We start from the raw sequence: 20,242 nt of genomic DNA on the forward strand, positions 1-20,242 counted from the left end.
AGTATCAAGATGATGATGATGATGATGATGATGATGATGATGATGATGATGATGATGATGATGATGATGATGGGGTTGCCTTTCCTTCTGAGCTCCCAGGATGATGTCCCGGGTGCGCTTCTGCCCTCTGGCCACTAGGGGACCCCCTTTCCCTCCCCCAGCCGCCCGCCCTTTGTCCTAGTCTAGCTCCTTTAGGCCGCTTAGCCGACCCTTTCAGAGCGCTGGGCTCCGAAGAAGGAAGCGGCGGCTGCCAATCCAGAGCCCTGGCCCCGCCCCCTCCCGCTCTGCTGGCTGGAAACTGGATGCTCCAGGGAAGGATTGTCAGAAGGCGGCCAGAGGCAGAGGGCACTGCTCTTGCTGCTGCTGTTCCTTAGGCTGTCTGGGGCAGCGATGGGGCTCTCGCTTCTCTCCAAAGCCCTGGGAAGGGCAGCACCTTAAGCCTTAAGCAGAAGAGTGGGACTCTTGGAGAGGAAAGGAGGAGGAGAGGTGCACAAAGGAAGGTGAGTCCCTCACTGGGGCAGAGGAGAGGACTTTTTGGGTGCATCTGCACTGGAGGGATAATCCGGTTTTACCACTTTAACTGCCTATGGCTCCAGGCTGTGCAATCTGGGAATGGGAGTTCAGCAACAAAAGCCTAAACTCTTTTAAACAGACATGTATAGTTGGAATCTTTTTTGTTGTTGTTGTTATAATATGTCAGATAAAATTGTAGTTAAAATAGTTTTATTATTATTATTATTATTATTATATTTATTTATATCCCAAGGTTGGGACTCAGGGCTGTTTACAACATTAAAAAAAGAAAAAAAGAATAACACCACGCAGTTAGTACAAAAATAGTATGTATTATTAAGGCGTGTAGAATTTAATAAATCATAAACAATTCAATAATAAATAAATAATAAAATAAAAATAAATAATTTAATAAATAGAATTAAGTTACTACAATAATTAAAACAAATCCAGTCCTAAAAAAATCAAGTTGAAAAAAGAATAAAAAATGCTTAAAATGTTCTTTGTAAGGAAAAGGCTCGCTTTTAGGATGTGGGTTATGATGACAAAGCGTGATAAAATGTGCCAGAATCCCAGGAGATTCCTAACTTTTTTTGTGTTGGAAAAGAGCCTTCATGGTTGCCAATAATGTCCCTTTTCTGTGGCTGAAAGGGCATTATGAGAGGGAGGCTTCTCCAATATATCCTATACTGTATATTTATCTATAAGAGAAGCTGTCCTATAATAAATATCCTGGGCAAGCATGGAATAAAGTCCTTCATTAAAGCAGCAAGAGGCACATGCAGCTGGACAGATGTGTAATGCAGACCATAGCTTCTAAATAAACCCTGAATCTCTCATTCAGCTGCTGCACATTAAAAGGGTGTCCATATAAATATAACACATGCCATGGCAACAATTGGGTGGTCAACAAACACAAACAAAAGCTGGGTCTAAATGACCAGTCCATCTTGGCTCCTCCTTGTCTCAAAATAATGACAACTCAGAATAGTCTTTCTTACAGAAAAACAGATAGCCTGGCATAATTTCTTCCATTTCTTTCCATAGCATGTTTTGACTTCTTTTTCTTCTTCTATTCCCAGTGGTGGACATCAAGCCTACCTGTGCGGTTTTTATGATTTCTCGTTCGCTGTCAGACCTATAAATACCATGTGCCTCTGGGTCCCCATGTGCTCCTTTCTTGGAGGAATCTAAATAAGGTGGATCTGGGTTTTTGATTTGTTTTTTGGTTGGGTTTCTCCTTCCTTTGTTTCTTCCAGATGAGGGGCTGTAATGGGTGCGAGACAGGAATGCCAAGTCTTGAACTTTTTCCTGGTTGGTTGGTGGGGGATGTGCAATTGCATCCGAGTCTCTGTGTGTTTTCCCTTCTGTGCCAAGGCATACAAGTCTGAGTCTGCCTGTGTCCGTGAACTTTACGAGCCTTCAGTTCAACAGCAGCGCTTGGTGCAGATCCCCCACACGGCTGGCTGGTTTATAGCCCCCCAACAGTTTGCCACCGGCCCATCTGTTAAAACACACTCCAGACAAGAAAGAGCTTTCAGGCCTCTCCAATCCTGCATGCAGATAGCTAAAAGTCACACAAAAGTACATCACTGGCGTTATTTTTATTTATTCCCCCTAAAGGAACTTGTTTCTAAGTGAGTTTTAAGGCTGCATCTGTAGTGCAGAAATGATCTGGTTTGACACCGCTTTAACTGCCTTGGCTCAATGCTGTGGAGTTCTTGGAACTGTAGTTAATTGTGTTTTAATCTATGTTGTACTTCACCTTGAGCCCACCACAAACTGTTCCCAGGATTCCATAGCACAGTGGCAGTTAAAGTGGTGTCAAAATTCATTATTTCTGCATTGTGAATGTAGCCTTAAATGTCCCAGAACAACAGGGGATTACCTCGAGTTCACCACAAACTATTCCCAGGATTCCATAGCACAGTGGCAGTTAAAGTGGTATCAAAATTCATTATTTCTGCACTGTGGATGCAGCCTTAAATGTGCAACAGGGGATTATTATGTAAGACAGGCGTAAGGCAGCCCCACATCCACCTCTGGGGTTCCCAGAATTCCACAGCATTGAGTCAAGGCAGTTAAAGCAGTGTCAAACTGGATTACTTCTGCACTCTAGATGCAGCCTAAGATGCAGCCTTGGAAACATTGGATTGAAGCAACTGAATTGAGCCAGCATCCTGGCCAAATCGAGGCTTTTTGGGTCCATGCCAAATTGATTTTAATGATAGGCTTCCGTAAGTGATTGGTTTGTTTAGGCTATTTTTGAGGCTCTGAGGCAATTAAGAGTTCTCTAATTAATGGGAGGCTTACGCATCATCTTCTCCACCAAATCGGGGTCTGATTAATGAAATGCTGCTCAGAGTTTTCCCCAATCAAACTGTAAATCTGAAGTTGTACAGCTAAGTTGGGTCTACAGCAGGAGGGGTTTAGTGTGTGTGTGTGTGTGTGTGTTACAGAAGAATTAGAAACACAGGCACTTTGTCTTCTTGGCCTCAATCCAGCGCTGCACTCTGGTACAATAGGACTTTTTCTTCTATGCAACCCTTAATAGTGTTCCTCTGAGTTTCCAGCCTCTAAAGCAGGGTTTGAGCCCATGCAGGATTGCTACTGCAAGGAGGGTGAGACTGGCTGCTTTCTTGTTCCACTGAAGCATTGCTTCAGTGGAATGATATCCTGGATCTTCTTGAACACATTTACTGAAAAGTTTGGTAGATTACAGTAGAGCTTCCTTTTAAGTAAGTATGCCAAGATTTGCAGCCTGAGTGGGAAAACTCCCCAGTAAATGTGCTGATTAAATGAGAAAACTAATATTTTTTTCTTACCTGCCTCTCTCCAAGGCTCGAGGTGGGGTACAACAGATTAAAATGCATAAAATCATTTAAAACATTGCAAAAACACTGTTAAAACACATACGCACAGGATGCATTAAAATCATCCCATCGTAAGTTAAACTATCTTAATTTAAAGTTCCCTGTTTAAAGTTGACCCGGTAGACCTACTGGTAGAGATAGGTCTTTAATACTCTTTTAAATTGAGAGAGCATATTTCGATGTCCAATCTCTCCTGACAGGTCATTCCACAGTTCCAGGGGTGGCTGATGCAGAAGTTCTCTAGGTGACAGCTGTCAGTCTATTCTTAACTGGCTGAAGTAAATAACCCCCAGAGGACCTGAGTGTACTGGAGGTGATCCCATAGATACCCTGGACCCAAACCATGTAGGGCTAAGTAAATGACCTAAGGTCAAGTTTTGTCCAAGACATTATGCTGCCTGAGTTGTAGGGTAACATGGCTTCCCAGTTCTTGGACAGAAGCTGACTGGGCTGGTAGGAAATGCTTACTTGAAGCCTGATGATGGAGGCTCAATGTCTCCTCTGTTCCATCACTTTCTGGGTTGGCCAGAAGGCTCCCAGGACAGCTGGCATAAGCAAATTTGTCCTCCAGCAAAGGGAAGCAGCTGAGGCGTTCAGGACCACAATTGACTGCAGCCAGTTATATGTTGCTACTGTTGCTTCCCAGGATCTTCTGCCAGAGGTAGTTACCTCTCTTTACTTAATGGTAAGGCCAGACCTACCAGTGGAATATGAGAAACTCAAATCATTCTAAATGCAATTGAGAAAATTCCACTCAATTTTCTGGTTGGGATTGTGTGCGATTGCTAGCTACAAAAGCAATAACCCTTACTTTCACATTGATCAGGAGTGTGTAACTGAAAGGAGTTGGGACCATTTTTCACCCCTGCAGTGCCCACAGATGCCACATGGATGTTCCTGAACCTGATGCCATGCTACGTCTGGTTTTGTTTTTGTCCAGTTTTCAACTATTGATTGATTGATTTGCTACTTTTTGCTCAGCCAAGGATCCAAGACTGCTTACAAAGGATAAAAGCAATGCACCCAATAACCTACTAATTAATAATTATATAATGCGTACAAAAGTTAAAAATACAGTTGGCCCTTCTTATACAAAATTTTTTAATACACGGATTCAAGCATCCACAGTTTGAAAATGTTCAGAAAAGTATAACTTTCAAATATCAAACTTTGATTTTCCATTTTTTATAAGGGACACCATTTTGCTATGTCATATTTAATGGGACTTGAGCATCCACGGATTTTGTTATCCATGGGGGAACTTGGAACCAAACTCCAGCATATAACAAGGGTCCACTGTATAATGAAAGTTACAATAGAGTTAAAAGCATGATGGGAGAGGGACATTATCAGGAATCTGTGCATTGTGAAGACCTGGGGCATGGGTTCCAGGGGCAAAATTGTTGCATTTAATGGCATTTTGAGCTGATTTTGTCCAAACTGTTAACCCCCCTGGGGAGGGTCAAGATGAAGTCCACAAGCTGCACTTTCCCCACTTTTTGTGTGGAGTGGAACTGTGCATTTTTTTGTGCAGTAGATTACTTCTTGATTGATTTATGTCCTGCTTTTTCCCAATATGGGACCCAAAGTGTCTTACACTGTAGGATAAAACAAAAGATTTGGAACAATCCATAGTGTGTGTGTGTGTGTGTGTGTGTTGTTGTTGTTGTTGTTGTTGGTGTGCTTTCAAGACATTTCTAACATGGCAATGCTAAGGGGAAGCTATCAAGGGGTTCATGGCAAGATTTGTTCAGAGGAGGTTTGCCATTGCCTTCTCCTGAGGCCGAGAGCATGTGACTTGCCCAAGATTACCCAGTAGGTATCATATCCAACTGGGAAATCAAAACCTTATCTCCAGAGTTGTAATCCAACAGTCAAACCACTATGCCACGCTTTATATATATACCTTTAACAATCTAATTAAAACATAAATTTTAAACTATTAAGAACACATGTGAAAAAAAATCATGGCTGGAATCCCATTAGGTCACTACACTAGTGTAAAAATTATGCTGTAGTTCTGATGAGTGACTAGAACTCCCTAGCAGAGAATTCCAAATACCTCAGCCAGCAGAGACCCAAAGATTCAGTAGGATGGAAAGCGTTAAGTGGTATCAAGCCTCTATGCTGTTAAATACAGTGGACCCTTGTTGTCTGCTGGGTTCCAGGAACCCCCATGAAGAACAAAAATCAGTGTATGCTCAAGTCCCATTAAATACAGTGGCATAGCAAAATAATGTTCCTTATATAAAATGGAAAAATCAAGGTTTGATACTTGAAATTTATACTTTTTTTGGATATTTTCAAACCGTGGATGCTTGAATCCATGTATAAAAAATCATGTATAAGGAGGGCCAACTGTATGGATAAATATGGCTTCAAGGTTCTTCAAAGATTAACTTGAAATGACCCCAGACCTCCCTCCTTCTCCTAATTCGTGATTTCCATTTGATGCTTCTGGGTGATCTGTTGTCAAAAATGGGTGTGTTGACCGCTTCTCTATTATTATTATTATTATTATTATTATTAAAAAGCTGTCCTTATAGTAAAACAGATGCAGTAATTTCATTTGCTGGAGGAAAAATAATTTTCCAGCAATTGCATTTACCTGTTTTAAGATATGGGAAACAGATCTGGAAGTGCATGCTGAGACACTGTAACTTGGTTAATTCCATTTCAGCTGTAAAACCTTCTGGGGAAAATTGCAGCATTTGAAGAAGCTCTGAGTATTCAAGGGTGGCATGTGACATGATGTGATGCAGACTTGATTCCTAGCTTATTTCTGTGCCATGTCCAAAGCAATTGCTCTGAAGTCAGGCTGAAATGCTTTATTTGGCTTTGGAACTATTTAGGAGCAGATGGAAGATGGTATTTTGTGACATTTATGTCCCAGTACAGGACCCTGAGATCTTGCTGTTGGCACTACCATAAGACACTTGGCTCAGGCAGTGGGTTTAGAACATCACAAAAATGGGTAATTTGTTAGCTACTTAATTTGTTCTAGTTATATTTTTACTGCCAGGATGGGAGGTTTGGATTTTTTTGCTTATTTTAACAATATAAATATAAAGGACTATTTTTCACAGGTAAATTGCACCTTGACATGGGTTGGTCAGGGGTGTGCCATTTATTATTCTACCAGCATTAGGCTGGTAATGCTTATTTTTAGTGCAGTGTGTTTACATTAGCACACTGGACATTACAGTGAATGGATTAGAAGACTGTTTTTCAGAGTAGATTGCAAGATAGTCTATAGATAAAAACCACACCTTCTTAAACAGGTGTTCTTAATTATTTTGTGCCATGGACCCATTTGTTAATCTGGCAAAGCCTGTGGACCCCTTCTCAAAATAGTGTTTCTAAGTGCATGCATGCCAAATTTCAGCTGCAGAGATTAATGGGGAGAAAAGGATGTACTTTTTCCCCATACATGTTCACAGACCCCCCCCCCCGAAATCTATCCATACAGCACTTGGATCCCAGATTAAGAATTTATTCTAAGATCGGCTTGGAGGAAAAGGTAGTGGTGGGTCCATTTATCCTGCACTTTGAGAGCAAGATACCTTGTACCCATGCATCTAATTTCATTGGAACTTATTTTGAAATGGTTATTGAGAAGAGCTGTTGCAAAACTTTCCACTTTTGATTTTTAAACCTGAAAGTGATGTATTGCCAAAAACAAGGTTGATGTCAATTTAGCTCAGTTTCAGCAACAGTTCCTTTTTAACACCTGTCAGGACATAAACTATCATAATGAACCCAATCCTCAAGATGGCAATTCTTTGAATAACTAAACCTGATCTATATCTTGCAGCATTGTTTGATTCTCTGCTGAGCCCTAAATGCCTATTAGTAGGTGCTGATTCACACATACACATTTATAAAGAGCCATAATGGTGGATTAAAAGGCACTGCTGGCAAGAGCTTCCTATGGCTTCCTCTGAATAAATGAGAAATATGTCCTTCGGAAGCATGAGTACACATCCTTCTTAAATTGTAAGTGTTTAATTTTGGGCGACTTTTGACAGCTAAGCTGCTGAATGTTTCAAAGTGTGACTGATGGCCTATCTTGATGAAGAACAGCTCTTTCATAAGTTGGTGCAATGGCCCATCTAAGCTAGTAATCAGAGCTTGGACATGCCTGTCTGGTCTGGGGGTTCTGAGAGCTGTAGCCCTAAAAGTAATTTTCCAAGCTTTGGTCTCAAATGTAGTACCTTTCCAGATATGGTCATTCCAGCCATGGCTGGCAGTGGTGTATTCATTTGATAACTGCTGTGCCAAGTGAGTGTAATAGCCATGGTTGTAATGACCGTTATATTTACATTCTGTTACATTACTGTGCTGTTGTTTATTTAGTATATTGAAGTGCTATTATAATACAATTGGCCCTTTATATCTGCAGGGGTTCCATTCTGCCTGCCCCTCTCCATGAATGGCAAAAAATGTGGGACTTCAAGTCCTGTTCTTCCTAATGGTGGTATGCTGCATGCACACCCACACTCCCATGGATGAATATACACACTGCCATCGGGAAGAATGGGGTGGGGCCAACCACGGATGCTCCAATCCATGGATGGCAAGCCCACGGTTGGAAAGAGATGACTATATTAATAATGCCTAAAATAATGTGAAGGTACGAGATGAATTACTGAGTATAATGGTGAATAGTAAAAAATTAAATCTGTCCCTAGTTAGCAACACTTTACATCACAGCCGGGGATGGCATCAGCTTTGTTACACCTTGGAGGAGGCAGAGAAGCCATGTCTCTGTTCTTTTTATGATCTTGACACTTCCAGATAAAACAAAGGCTACTCTAAACAAATTCAAGTCTCCAAGGCCAGAGGAACTACATCAAAGGGTGTTGAAAGAACTGGCAGAAGTAATCGCAGAACCACTGGCAATAATTTCTGAGAATTACTGGAGAACAGGAGCTCTGCTTAAGCTTTGTGAGCTTTGCCAGGGCTTGGCTGGCATGTTGGAGTTCTGCTGTTGTTGTTACTGTTGCTGCTTTCTTTTGTCAGACAGGCTGGGGTTGATTCTTCGAAAGAGTTCTCCACCTGTCTTGGATTGAGAGTCCTTCATAACCGGGGAGAAGGTTCCCTCTTTGCACCCCGTCACTTTGAGAGCAGCAACTGAGCAGCTTGTCACACAGCAAATGAGAAGCCTCTTGCCTGTGCCAGCCATTGCTACAAGGCCTGCACAGGTGAGAGCCTTTTCTGTTGCTGCTCAGAGGCTGCTCAGTTGGTGCTCTCAAGGTAACTGGATGAAAAATAATCTGAGAAGCCTGTTGGCCTTTGTCACAAGGCCAACACAAAGAAGAAGCTTCTGGTCACTGCTCAATTGGCAACTCTATTGCTGTTCCCTTTTCACCCAATCACCCTGGGAGCAGCAACCTAGCATCCAGTCACCAAGCCTTCCTTTTGCTGTAAGGCTGGTGCAGGTGAGTGAGAGGAGCAGATCTGGGCCACTGCCAATGCTGTATTTACCTAGTGAGGTGGAGGCAAAGGAGGAAGAGGCTGGGTATGGCTGAGGCAGATGTCGTTGGCTGGCTGGCTGCTGCATGAACAATAGATCTGATATCAAGAAATAACAGTTGGGGTGGGGGAGAGCTAGGGTTCTCACTCAAGAGAAAAGGGGGCAGTGCCCAACCAAAAGTTGGGGTCACTGGTCTAGATTAAGGGGAGTAATAGTACCATTCTATTTTGTTTTCATCTGATCTCACCTGGAATATTGTCTTTTTTTCTGGCCAACAAGGATATGGACAAGCTGGAGCATGTTGATAGGAGGGTGACTAAAATGGTGAAAAGTCTGGAAACTATGCCCTATGAGGAGTGGCTTAGGAAGCTCTTTGGCCTAGAGAGGAGGAGGTTAAGAGGTGACATGATAGCTCTGTTTAAATATTTGAAGGTATGTCATATTGAGGATGGGGCAAGCTTCGTTACTGCTGCTTCAGAGACTAGGACATGGAGCAATGGATTCAAGCTATTGAAAAAGAGATTTTACCTAAACAACAGGAAGAACTTCATGACAGTAAGAGCTGTTTGACAGTTGAACATGCTGCCTTGCAGGATGGTGGAGTCTCCTTGGAGGTTTTTAAAGAGAGGCTGGATGGCGATCTATCAGGAGTGCTTTGATTGTGCAGTCCTCCATGGGAAGGGATTGAACTGGATGGCCCTTGTGGTCTCTTCCTATTCTGTGATTCTATGAGAAGTGCTCCAGAATGGAGATAAGCCAGGAATAGGAAACCTGTGCTCTCCAGATGTTGTTGGATTGCAGTTCCCATCATTCCTCACTATTGGCTATGCTACCTATCATTGATGGGAGTTGTAGGCAACAACATCTGGAAGGTCATGTGTTCCCTGTGCCTGGATTAGGAGCATATATTCATACAGATTTTCCAGAGCAGGTGATAGAAGAAATATGATCTTTAAATAATATGTATGATTGTTGGGTCTACACCTTGTACTTTCTGCCTCTGAATTCTATGTCCCAAACCTGCCTGCCATCTCAGCACAACACTCCTCTGTCTGTCTTTCTTGCCAGTGGGAAGGTTTTCAGTGTTATTAAGCTAAATAACTGATACAGGAATGAGATAGACAAAAACAGAATGATGCAATAAATAGGTCCATATTTTATTAATGGTTGCAACCAGTTGAAGCATAACATGAGTTGTTCCCATGCTACAGCTTTTCATACTGGGTGGCTGTGCCACACACATAATTTCTTGTCTCTGTTTTGTCTTGAAGCCTATGACTTAATTCTGCTTACACTGATGTAAGCCAAATACATTTGGCAAGGTTCTTATGTAGTTTGTGCCCATCTTATCCTCATAATAAATAATGTCTTTCAAAACACTTGACATTCATTCCTTACTATGAAGTGGGTGTATACAAAGGAAAAAAACAGCTCTTCTGCAAAATAAAAAGTAAATACGTAGAAGAGGAGAAATTTCACAGGTGACTTGAGATCAGTGCTACTCATAGTGCTGATCCCTGGACTGGTAATGATCCCTGAGACATTGGGTTACTGGTGTATGGTAAGTTTAGAATAGAAAGAATGGAAAGAAAGTGTTGAAGCTAATGGGCAAAAATATGATTCCGGTCCCAGCATACTGGGAAAAATAATTGCTAATCTTCTACATGAGAGAGTGTGAAAATAGTTTTGAATGGTTGTATAGAAGCCTAAATACTCCAAAGGCACAAGATTCCATCAGATCTAGCAAGCTAAGCAGGGTCAGCCCTGGTTAGCACTTGGATGGGAGACAACCAGTGAGTAGCAGCTGCTGGAAGCTATATTTCAGAGGAAGGAACTGGCTAAACCACCTCTTGTGAAACTCAGGGGGTCTGCATACATTGACAATCAACATGAAGGCACACATACACACACACACACACAAAAAAAACACCCCTCAGTCATGATTTGTACCAAAACACTTTATTATTGACCTACCTTTAAAAAAAATCTTGGCTGTATCGTGAAGCTGAGAGAGAGTTTGCTAAAGGCCACCTAGTGGGTTTATGACAAAGATGAATGAGGGATAGCTGCCTTCAGAGCTTACCGTATATACTTGACTATAAATCGACCTCATGTATAAGTCGAGGGCAAATTGTGGGGCCAAAATTATGGCTTTTGCTATGACCCGTGGATAAGCCGAGGGTAAAATTTAGGGACACATAGCAAAGGATCCCAGACTATTGGCCAAGGTGTCTGAGACTTGTGGGAACTGAAGTCCAAAATACCTGGAGGGCCAGAGTTTGGACATCACTGATCTAAAGGATGAAGCAAGGCAAAACAGTGTCAATGAACTTACAAAATTCCAGCAGACATAATTCTTTACACTTGCTCTTAAGACTAGATGGATGAGAGAGTAAAAGGGGTCAGTGCTTCCCATATTATACTCTTGCTTTTCAACAGGAGATGTTTCCTTCTTTTAAATAAGAGTTAAGATACTTTGACCCATGGATAAGTCAACTCAGTTTTTTTGGGGTCAATTTTTGACCTAAATTTCTAAACTTATACATGAGTATATACAGTAACCTTTACTATTCTCCATTATCTGAAGGCAGCACAGATGGATTTGACCAGTGCTGTTACATTTCTCTAAACAAATAGAACTGGGCCTCTAGAGGAGAATGCTAGCTGCATGCTAGTTCTTCATGGGTGCTCTGGTGACAGCTGAGGCAGAAGCCATCAGCCTCATCTGTCATCTGACATAGAAATGGTGTGGCTGTAATGCTGACCTTGAATAATCTTATGCCAAGTGAAGCATGTTCAAAGTGAGGGCACAGCAATGGATTCCCAAATCAATTCACTGGAAACCCATGGCTTTATGGCAGTGCTGCAAATAACAGGGTCTCTCTAATCAAAGTTGAATAGTTTCCCCATCTTTAACAAATACGTTTAAACTTGCACCTTGGCTAATACTGACCTGTTTTTAAAAACTGCAGCTTCAGCAAGTAAAGTGCTAAATAAGTAGTGCACATTGTAATGTTATGCAGTGTTACTCTCGGAAATAAACAAACTCAAGAATCTGCAGCTGATATATGATAATATCTACTTAGATTTGGGCTGAATACAGACACACACACACAAAATCTTACAAGTCAACATTCCATATAATTACATATGTATGTTTCAAAACCATCTAATTGATTCAGAATTTAATTTGTTATTTGGTGATTTTAGCACTTTAACCTGATCAAATGTTTTTACATAGCAGAATTAATAACACAGCATCCTGATAAAGGATATATTGACAACCTCCTAGGTATCTTTGCCAGTACAGACAAGATATGTCTATGGTAAAGGTAAAGGTAGCCCTTGACATGAATATCTAGTCATAACTGACTAAGCCAAAGAGCCACTGTCCTAAGACTACTCCAGTGGTCATGTGGCTAGCATGACTGCACCAAAGGCTATTACCTTCCCACCAAAGTGGTACCTATTTATCTAATTGCAATTTCGTGTTTTCAAATTGCTAGGTTGGCAGAAGCTGGTACTAGTGACAGGAGCTCACCCCATCCTGAAGCACTTGGGCCTTGAACTGCCAATCTTCCGATTATCAGAATTGGCATCTTAGCCACTAAGCCACCACATCCCATGTGTCTATGGTATTAGAGTTAATAACTCCAAAGCAGTATTTTAAGTGTTCATGATTATACAGTACCACCCCCATATCCAAGGGACTAGGACCTAAGGTTTTACTTACCTGCATTGGTAAAAAAATGTTCTCTCTGAGCTTTTTTAGATCTTCCACTATGACTCTGCAGAAATTGATCATAGATTCATGTATGAGGACCTAGAAATGCCTAGAGGGGTGTTTTCTAGAACTCTCTAGGTCCGCTGGTGCAACTGTAACTTCTGATGGAAATAACAGTAATTAATTTCAATAGGATGTGATGATATTCACAGTTTCACATTTCCACGATACAGCTGGAAATGTATCCTCTGTGGATACAGATGTCGTCATATATATGTAAGTTATCACAGTTCTGTCCTGACAAACTGTGGATATTAAAAAAAACCCCATGTTCACTGACTACATTTGCATCTCAAAATGTCACATAGTGAGTTTCTAAAATCTGTCTTATTCTGCTGTGTGGACCTCCCTCTACTAACAAACCATGGTTTGTTATTTGTTGTTAACCACCCTCAAGTCAAACTCGATTCATGGCAACCCTGTGAATGAGACCTCTGGTTTGTTAATGAGCCATAAATAACAAAATGATTTATTTATTCTATCTAGATTTTTGAACTCTTGTCTTGTTTAAATCATGGCTTGTGACATTATTAGTAACTCCAACTGTGGCTTGTCCCTTGGCTTGTTTCCCTAACTTCTCACCCTGGAACAGCAGCAGACAAATTGGACAGGAGAAAAACATGCCAACAAGACAGAAGACAAACCATGGGCTAAAATAAATTATGACTTATTGTGACATGTGAAAGGAATCCATTATACTTGTCCATCAAAGTCTAAGGACAGATAGTTTAAAGAAGTATTATATAGACTTAGCTGCATTTCATAATATATACCAAATGGCTGGAGTGTTCTTTAGACACCTACCACAATATCACCTTCTTGGTTTATACAAATATTAATATTTTATTTTAATTTTTTATAATTAGTGAAATTATACCATTGTTATCAAGAACATGGTTGGGTAATATTATTGGACCACTAAAATATCACAGTTGTGTTTCTTTTTTACTTAATTATCAGTTGTTAGTAAATGTCTTGAGTAATGCTCAAACAGTATTGCTGATTTTAAATTGTGACTTACCAAGTTTGCATTCCTGAAGTATGTATATCTTATCTATCCTCCCACTGCATGCAATATTTAGCTGCTGAAAAGAATGGGCTTTGGATTTGGGTTAAAGCCCTCTTTAAAAAGCACTGGAATGCCCACCCAGTTTCATATGTGAACAAATAGGCTTCCTATCCTGAATTATGTTAACTTCCTTTTTGCAACGTTTTCAAGAACCTTTCATTACCTTTGTTAGGCCAACTCAAGGTAAAAAAAAAATATTGTGCAGGCACTGAGTTTTCCAGAACTTTCCACCAGACAAGTAGTGAATGTGTGTCTGTGTGGTGGATGGGGTGTTGGGAGTTAGAAAGTAGCATCATAAGAGTTGGAAGGGGTCTCATAGGCCACTGAGTCTAACTTATCCATTCAGTGCAGGAACTCCAGCTGGAGCATTCCCAGCAAGTAGCTATCCAGCCTTTTTATGAAGATGTTCAGAGAGAAAGACCCCATCACCTCTCTAGGTGATTGATGTAGTTGATGTCCAAGGAGCGGAGTCTGCATTTAAAATGTTAATGGACTTCTGACCATTAAATTAGGTGCAACCTGGTACTGAGATGGTTTCAGGTTGCATGCTGTGATAAAGTTGCCAAACCTGAAAGCTAGGGACAGCTCTTGGTGATGCATTAACTACCAACCACATTTACTCACATAGTTTTTTGTGGGTTTTGGGGGGGCTGTTAGGCTGTGTTCTAGAAGAGTTTATTCCTGAAGTTTCGTCAGCAGCTGTGGCTGGCATCTTCAGAGAGTGCTGGCATGGAAGAGAGTGGGGTATATATACTGTCGGTTGAGAGGAAGCGATTTGCATGTTAATCTGTGTATTGTTCTGTTGTTGCGATGGCAAGGCCTCAGGATGTCTATTTAATTAATGATCCATTGTCTTCTGGATAACCCCTCACCCTGGGAGGCTTTCATTTGCATTTACTGGGCCTTGATTTTGGTATTTTTCAGGACAAATATTTACTCACAGTTTGTCATTCAAATACACACACAGAGAAAATGTAATTTACTATTTGGAAATTAAAACAGAAATCTTAGCTAAAAGGGCTGTTTCCAGATGAAGGTGAAACAAGATGATTATTTCTTCTGACTTACTTCTAGCCAAAAGGTGGATGCAAGGAAGACTAGAGGGTGAGCCCTGGCATTACAGTGTCTAGGAAGGAAGAAGCTAGTTAGGTAAATAAAGGGATTGTCTGGAGAGTCCTTAGAGGCTGCAGCAAGAAATCAATTAAGCCTTGCAAACTGTAGCAAATCTCTCCTTTAATAGATGAGCTGGAGATTTGCTCACTATCCCTTCTTCTTGACTGGAACTGAGGCCACCAAAAGTGAAGAATTGGCACCCCATCTGGAGGTAACCCACAAAAACTAGAGATTCGGGGCCAGGATCGGAAATCTGAGAACCCTATCCTGGGTACCTCTCAAGGACTATTAAGAAAAAAGATAGGCAAATAATGGCTGGTTACCTAATTCTTGGAAATATAAACTCTCATTATTATTCAGAATTGTCTACATCTATAGACAAAACACACATTTACGCTTCACAAGTGCTATGTTAGAAATCTTGAAATTAAATGAGAACCTTATTTGATCACCCATGTAAGGAATAAAAGCTGTGTCCAAAAGATTTTTGTGCACATTTCAGGATTATTATCATCATGTCCTTCTGCTTGCTTGAGTAATAACCACTATTCATTATACAGCCACCATTAACAGACAATCTCCTTTGTAGCTTGGGGAAGTAGTATTCTTTTACTAGACTTTTTTTGTCACTTGTAAATAATAATCAGCTTTCAAGTAATGTTTGGTAGATAAAATTAAAAAAACCTCAGATTAATAATTTCATCTGGCTCCCAACTTGGACAAGCAGACCACTATTTCTGCTTTAGCCTGTACTGTTCGGATGTAAGAAATACAACTAGATAATGCATATGAGATCCTTTGAACTCTTGAAAGCACTGTACATAATCTCTCTATTGGATGCAGGGTGAAGTTAAGCCATCCTTCACCAAAGGAGGCCTTATGCTAATACTGTATAGTTATTAACATTTTTATAGTGGTTGAGTGTTGGGAGTGTTCCACAAACACTATCTATTTGTACTCCTTACAATAACACTGTAAGGAAACTGTAATTATTATCCCCCATACTAAGATCTGAGAATAAGGCTAAGAGGAGAGCATCTTGTTAAATCTATCTTGTGGATTTATGGTGGTTACGTACCTCTGAGCGTTTTCAGGATTTGGTTCACCTCACTGCTAAGTAACTCCTACCCATAACTTGGTGATCTGGCTTGAAGGTACATTTCTGTGCATACATTGTGAATTCTTATTAAGATGGAACCCAATTCTTTATAATAGTGCTCAGAAATATAGAGCCAGTGTTGTGTAGTGTTGGAGTGTTGGACTAAGACTCTGGGAGACAAGGGGCCCAGACAGACAGGCCAAAATAAAGCTGATTCGGGACTCTTTGGAGGTATGCACTTTAAATGACACATGCATCTTAAGAGGCCTAAAGTTGTGCCAAAGCTGCGCTCCAGTCCTTAGGGCTGGAGCATGGCTTTGGCATGGTGTCCAACCTCTTAGGACACATGCATCATTTAAAGAGCATACCTCCAAAGAGACCTGAAGCAGCTTTATTTTGGCCTGTCTGTTCGTGCCCAAGAATTCAAATCCCTGCTCAGTCATGGAAACACCATGGGTAACCTTGAGCAAGTCAAATTCTCTCAACCTTAGAGGAAGGCAATGAGACATTATCTTTGAAGAAATCCTGCTGAGAAAACCTTGTGATAGGGTCATCATAAGTAAAAGTCAATTTGAAAGGCTTGTATAAAAGAATACAAAGATAATGTGAAAACATGTCTAGTGGCTTAAAGGTAAAGAGGAAACACTATCATAAGTGGGCCATGGAAGGACAGATGGGGAAAAATGACATCTCTTGGGAAACAAGGTGTAAAGGTTCTGCCATAATTATAATTTCTACCAAACTCTGGGGCATTTAAAAAAAACACTTTGAAAAGAAAATGAATATGCCCTTAAAAAGGCAATTTTGTGTCTTAGTATAAATTATATTAGCTATCCTGTACAAGTTTTAAAATACACAATTTCATATACAGTAATTGTGTTTACTGATCCTAGAGATTTTTGTTTTCTCGTATCACTCAAATCTCCTCTTGGGAGAATTGATGTTTGCTATTTTGTATTGCAACAGCAACAGGAGACCTTGAGCAATAAGCAAATCATTTTAATTATATTTTAAAGCTAAGAAGACAGCCAAAAGATGAAGCAGGGATGTATTTATCTTATAGTAAAGCAGGCCTTTCTCCCATTATTTCCTACGAAGTCCATCCAGTGGATAACTGAAAGACCAACTTGTCCTGCATATATCAGGCTCTCTTGCCTCCTGTCTTCCACTAGTTTGCCTTTCCAGTAAATTGCTGTGTCCCCAGTGAGATTTCATTTTTCATTCAAGTATTGCAAGGGTTTAGATCCTGCATCCTCCAGACCCCTGTTTATATATGCTGCTTTAGACATGAAAATTGTTATGTGCCTTCAAGTGATTTCCAACTTCTAATAATCATAAGGTGAACCTGTCATGGGATTTTCTTGGTGATGTTTGTTCAGAGCGGGTTTGTCTTTGCCTTCCTTTGAGGCTGAGAGAGTGTGATTTGCCCAAGGTCATCAAGTGGATTTCCATGGCTGAACAGGGATTTGAATCCTGGTCTCCAAAATCGTGCTCCAGTGCTCAAGCCACTACACCATGCTGGCTCCAGACATGCAAATGGTTCATCTGAATTCTATTCTGCCTTTCACTGAAGGGGGTATGTGCACAAAAGTATTTTGTTAGCCAAGACTGTCTTCTTGGCTGCTATTGAAACTACTTGAATTTAAAAGGAATGGAAATTTAATTTGGAAGCTGGAAGAAAAGTTTTTCCAAAATAGTAAGCAAATGGCAAAGATCACTATAGTTATACAGGATTAACAATCCGTTATATAAATGTCCTGTACTAATCTTAGCAAACAGCCAGGTCCCAGGCTAAGGGAACAGTTTCCATTTCCTGTTACATTACAACTGTTTCCTTCCCATTTCTTAACTCAAAGTCAAGAAATATTGGAGAACCAGTGCATGGTGAATCAAGTGTTGGGCAACAATTAACAAAGGAAATACAACTACAATAAAATTTATAAACGATTAGAGAAAAGATGTGACTTTATAATCATATCTTGTGTTGGAATTGCTCAGAAATGCTGTTTGAGCTTTCATTCATATAAGTAAGAACCAAGTGGGGGGGAGGCAAGATCTTACCCCTGGATCATGACAACCCCCATATATGCACTGGGATATGGCTAGGAACATGTGGCATACCAGATTCCATTAGATTCCAGTTCCCATCAACCAGTTCAGGCCAGTATTGAAGGATCTGAACATCATCTGAAAGGCCACAGGTTTCTGACCAGCATTAGGGAAGCATCTGTAGAGGACAGCCTGATAAACCTGTGTAGGCTCTCCCAACTATGTGTAACCCTGTTTCTATGTAATGGGTGTGTTGCAATTCATGTACACCTGGCTGCCTTCTATAAACATTTTTCCTACCAGTGCATGGATGGGATGTGTGGTAGGGGAGCTACAAGTGTGATATCAGTGGATGCAGTTTTGCTTTCCGTCCCACCCATTTCCCCCTCTACAGCAGCATTCCTGAGTTGGGCAATATTGTCATATGCTCTGTCCATTGCAGTGTTCATGTACAACCTCCTGCCTCTGGGTTTTGGGGTCATTAATTTCTGAAAGGGTAGACCTGTACATGCATCCTTTTGTGCCTTTGCACCTGGAGCAGAAAGAGAATTTACTGATATTTCATGGGAATGTCATATGCATGTTGGATTTCTATGTTCATGGTGCATTGTTGACTCAGAGTACAATCTGGCTCCTAGGGCCATTTCATTGTTGTTGTTGTTGTTGTTATTATTATTATTATTACCCTTTTTACCTTTTATATTAGGTTCTGTTAATGAGATCTGTGCTATAAAGTGTATACCAGAATTTGCAAAGCTATATAGGCAGTGCCTCAGGGAAGAGAGTGTCATTGACAGAGCAGATCAGAATGTCTTCCCATTAAGAGTTATGCCTTGAGGAACAGTCTTGGTCAGTGACCCTTTCAGGAAAAGATGTCTCCAGAACTACAGTTGGGATTGAAGAAGCAATTGGATAGTGGGGAGAGAAAAGGAATTGTTGTGTCACCTGTTTTCCATTTCATTATTTCCCTGATCCAAATTGTTCCTATTGTGTGGATAGCATCTATGGAAAAGCCATGAGGCTCCTACATGATTTGGGTGTGAATAGAGAGGCTGTAGAGAAGAAAGAAATAATTGCTTTCTGACCTCAAGACTTTCCCCCAGTGACAGAAAAACTCTTTATAGAAGAAACATATTAAATTTATGCATTAAGTTGTTGTTGTTAACTGCCCTTGAATCTACTTAGATTCAGAGCAACCCTATGGATGAGACCTCTCTGAGACCTCAGCCTCCCAGGCCTGTGTCCTCCCTGATTGAATCTGGCATATGGATTTCCCCTCTTTCTACTGCCTTCCACTTTTCCTGACATCCTTGCCTTTTCTAATGATTCATTTTTCCTCGTGATGTTACCAAAGTACAACAGCCTCAGTTTAGTCATCCTGGCTTGTAGGGATATTTCAGGCTTGATCTGTTCTAGCACTCATTTGTTTGTCTTCTTGGCCGTCCACAGTATTCTCAGTACTTTTCTCCAGTATTACCTCTTAAATTTCTTTGTTTTCTTCCTGTTGGCTTATGTCTTTACACGTTATGATCCTGTCCATTTCTTTTATAGCTGCCCTTCCCAGACTTAGGCCTGGCACAGACTGGCGCCTTGCGCCGGCCTGGGCTGATTTTACAGCTCGGGAGAGCAGAGCATCCACACGCTTCCGAGCCCTACCACGCACTGCGGGCGCCATCATGGCTCACCTCCATCCACATGGGGACTGCCATGATGACGTACGCGTGATGCAGCATCCAGACAGCACCGCATGGACTTCATCAGCATGTGCAAGGGGACCAATAGCACCTCATGTGCACCCTAAAAAGAACCCGCCAGGAGTTCTTTTTGGGGCTCCTGGAACCATTTGGTTGCTGCGGCCCTTTCTTCCTGTCTGTTGAGCCCTATAGTCCTCTTCTGATTTATTGACTACAGTCCCTGTTCTGATCAATATCTGAACCAAGATATGGGAACTCTTTAACTGTTTCAATTATCGTATTGTCTGGGATGAATTCTTGTAGATTTTCCATGGTCGTTATTTTTGGGATTTTTTTTTAATATGCAGCATTCATCCAATCTTGGCACTTTCCTCCTTGACCTTCTGCAGTAATTGTTCCAAGTCTTTTTTTTAGCTAGTAGTATTATGTCATTGCATATCTGAGGTTGTTAATGTTCCTTCCTCCTATCTTCACTCCTGCTGCCTCTGAGTATAAGTCTGCTCTAATACAATATTTTCTGCATACAGATTGAATAAATAGGGTGATAGTATGCAGCCTTGTCTGATCCCTTT

The 20,242-nt window shown here is 40.9% G+C and overlaps 1 protein-coding gene across 8 annotated transcripts in view; it reads left to right on the plus strand.

Annotated features, from left to right (window-relative positions):
* The first annotated feature begins 253 nt into the window (after window positions 1-253).
* MARCHF3 (membrane associated ring-CH-type finger 3) overlaps window positions 254-20,242 on the plus strand; it is a 172,436-nt gene continuing 152,447 nt past the window's right edge. For 4 of the 8 annotated variants that reach the window (XM_042455942.1, XM_042455939.1, XM_042455941.1 and 1 more), the window contains exon 1: window positions 299-500. The gene's annotated coding sequence lies outside the window, so the exon portion shown is untranslated. Of the gene's footprint in view, window positions 501-1,595; window positions 1,713-20,242 lie in introns of all 8 variants that reach the window. The other 4 variants (XM_042455935.1, XM_042455936.1, XM_042455937.1 and 1 more) reach the window with 3 other exon arrangements.

Source organism: Sceloporus undulatus, chromosome 2 (assembly GCF_019175285.1).
Source record: "Sceloporus undulatus isolate JIND9_A2432 ecotype Alabama chromosome 2, SceUnd_v1.1, whole genome shotgun sequence".
In the NCBI taxonomy this organism is placed as follows: Eukaryota; Metazoa; Chordata; class Lepidosauria; order Squamata; family Phrynosomatidae; genus Sceloporus; species Sceloporus undulatus.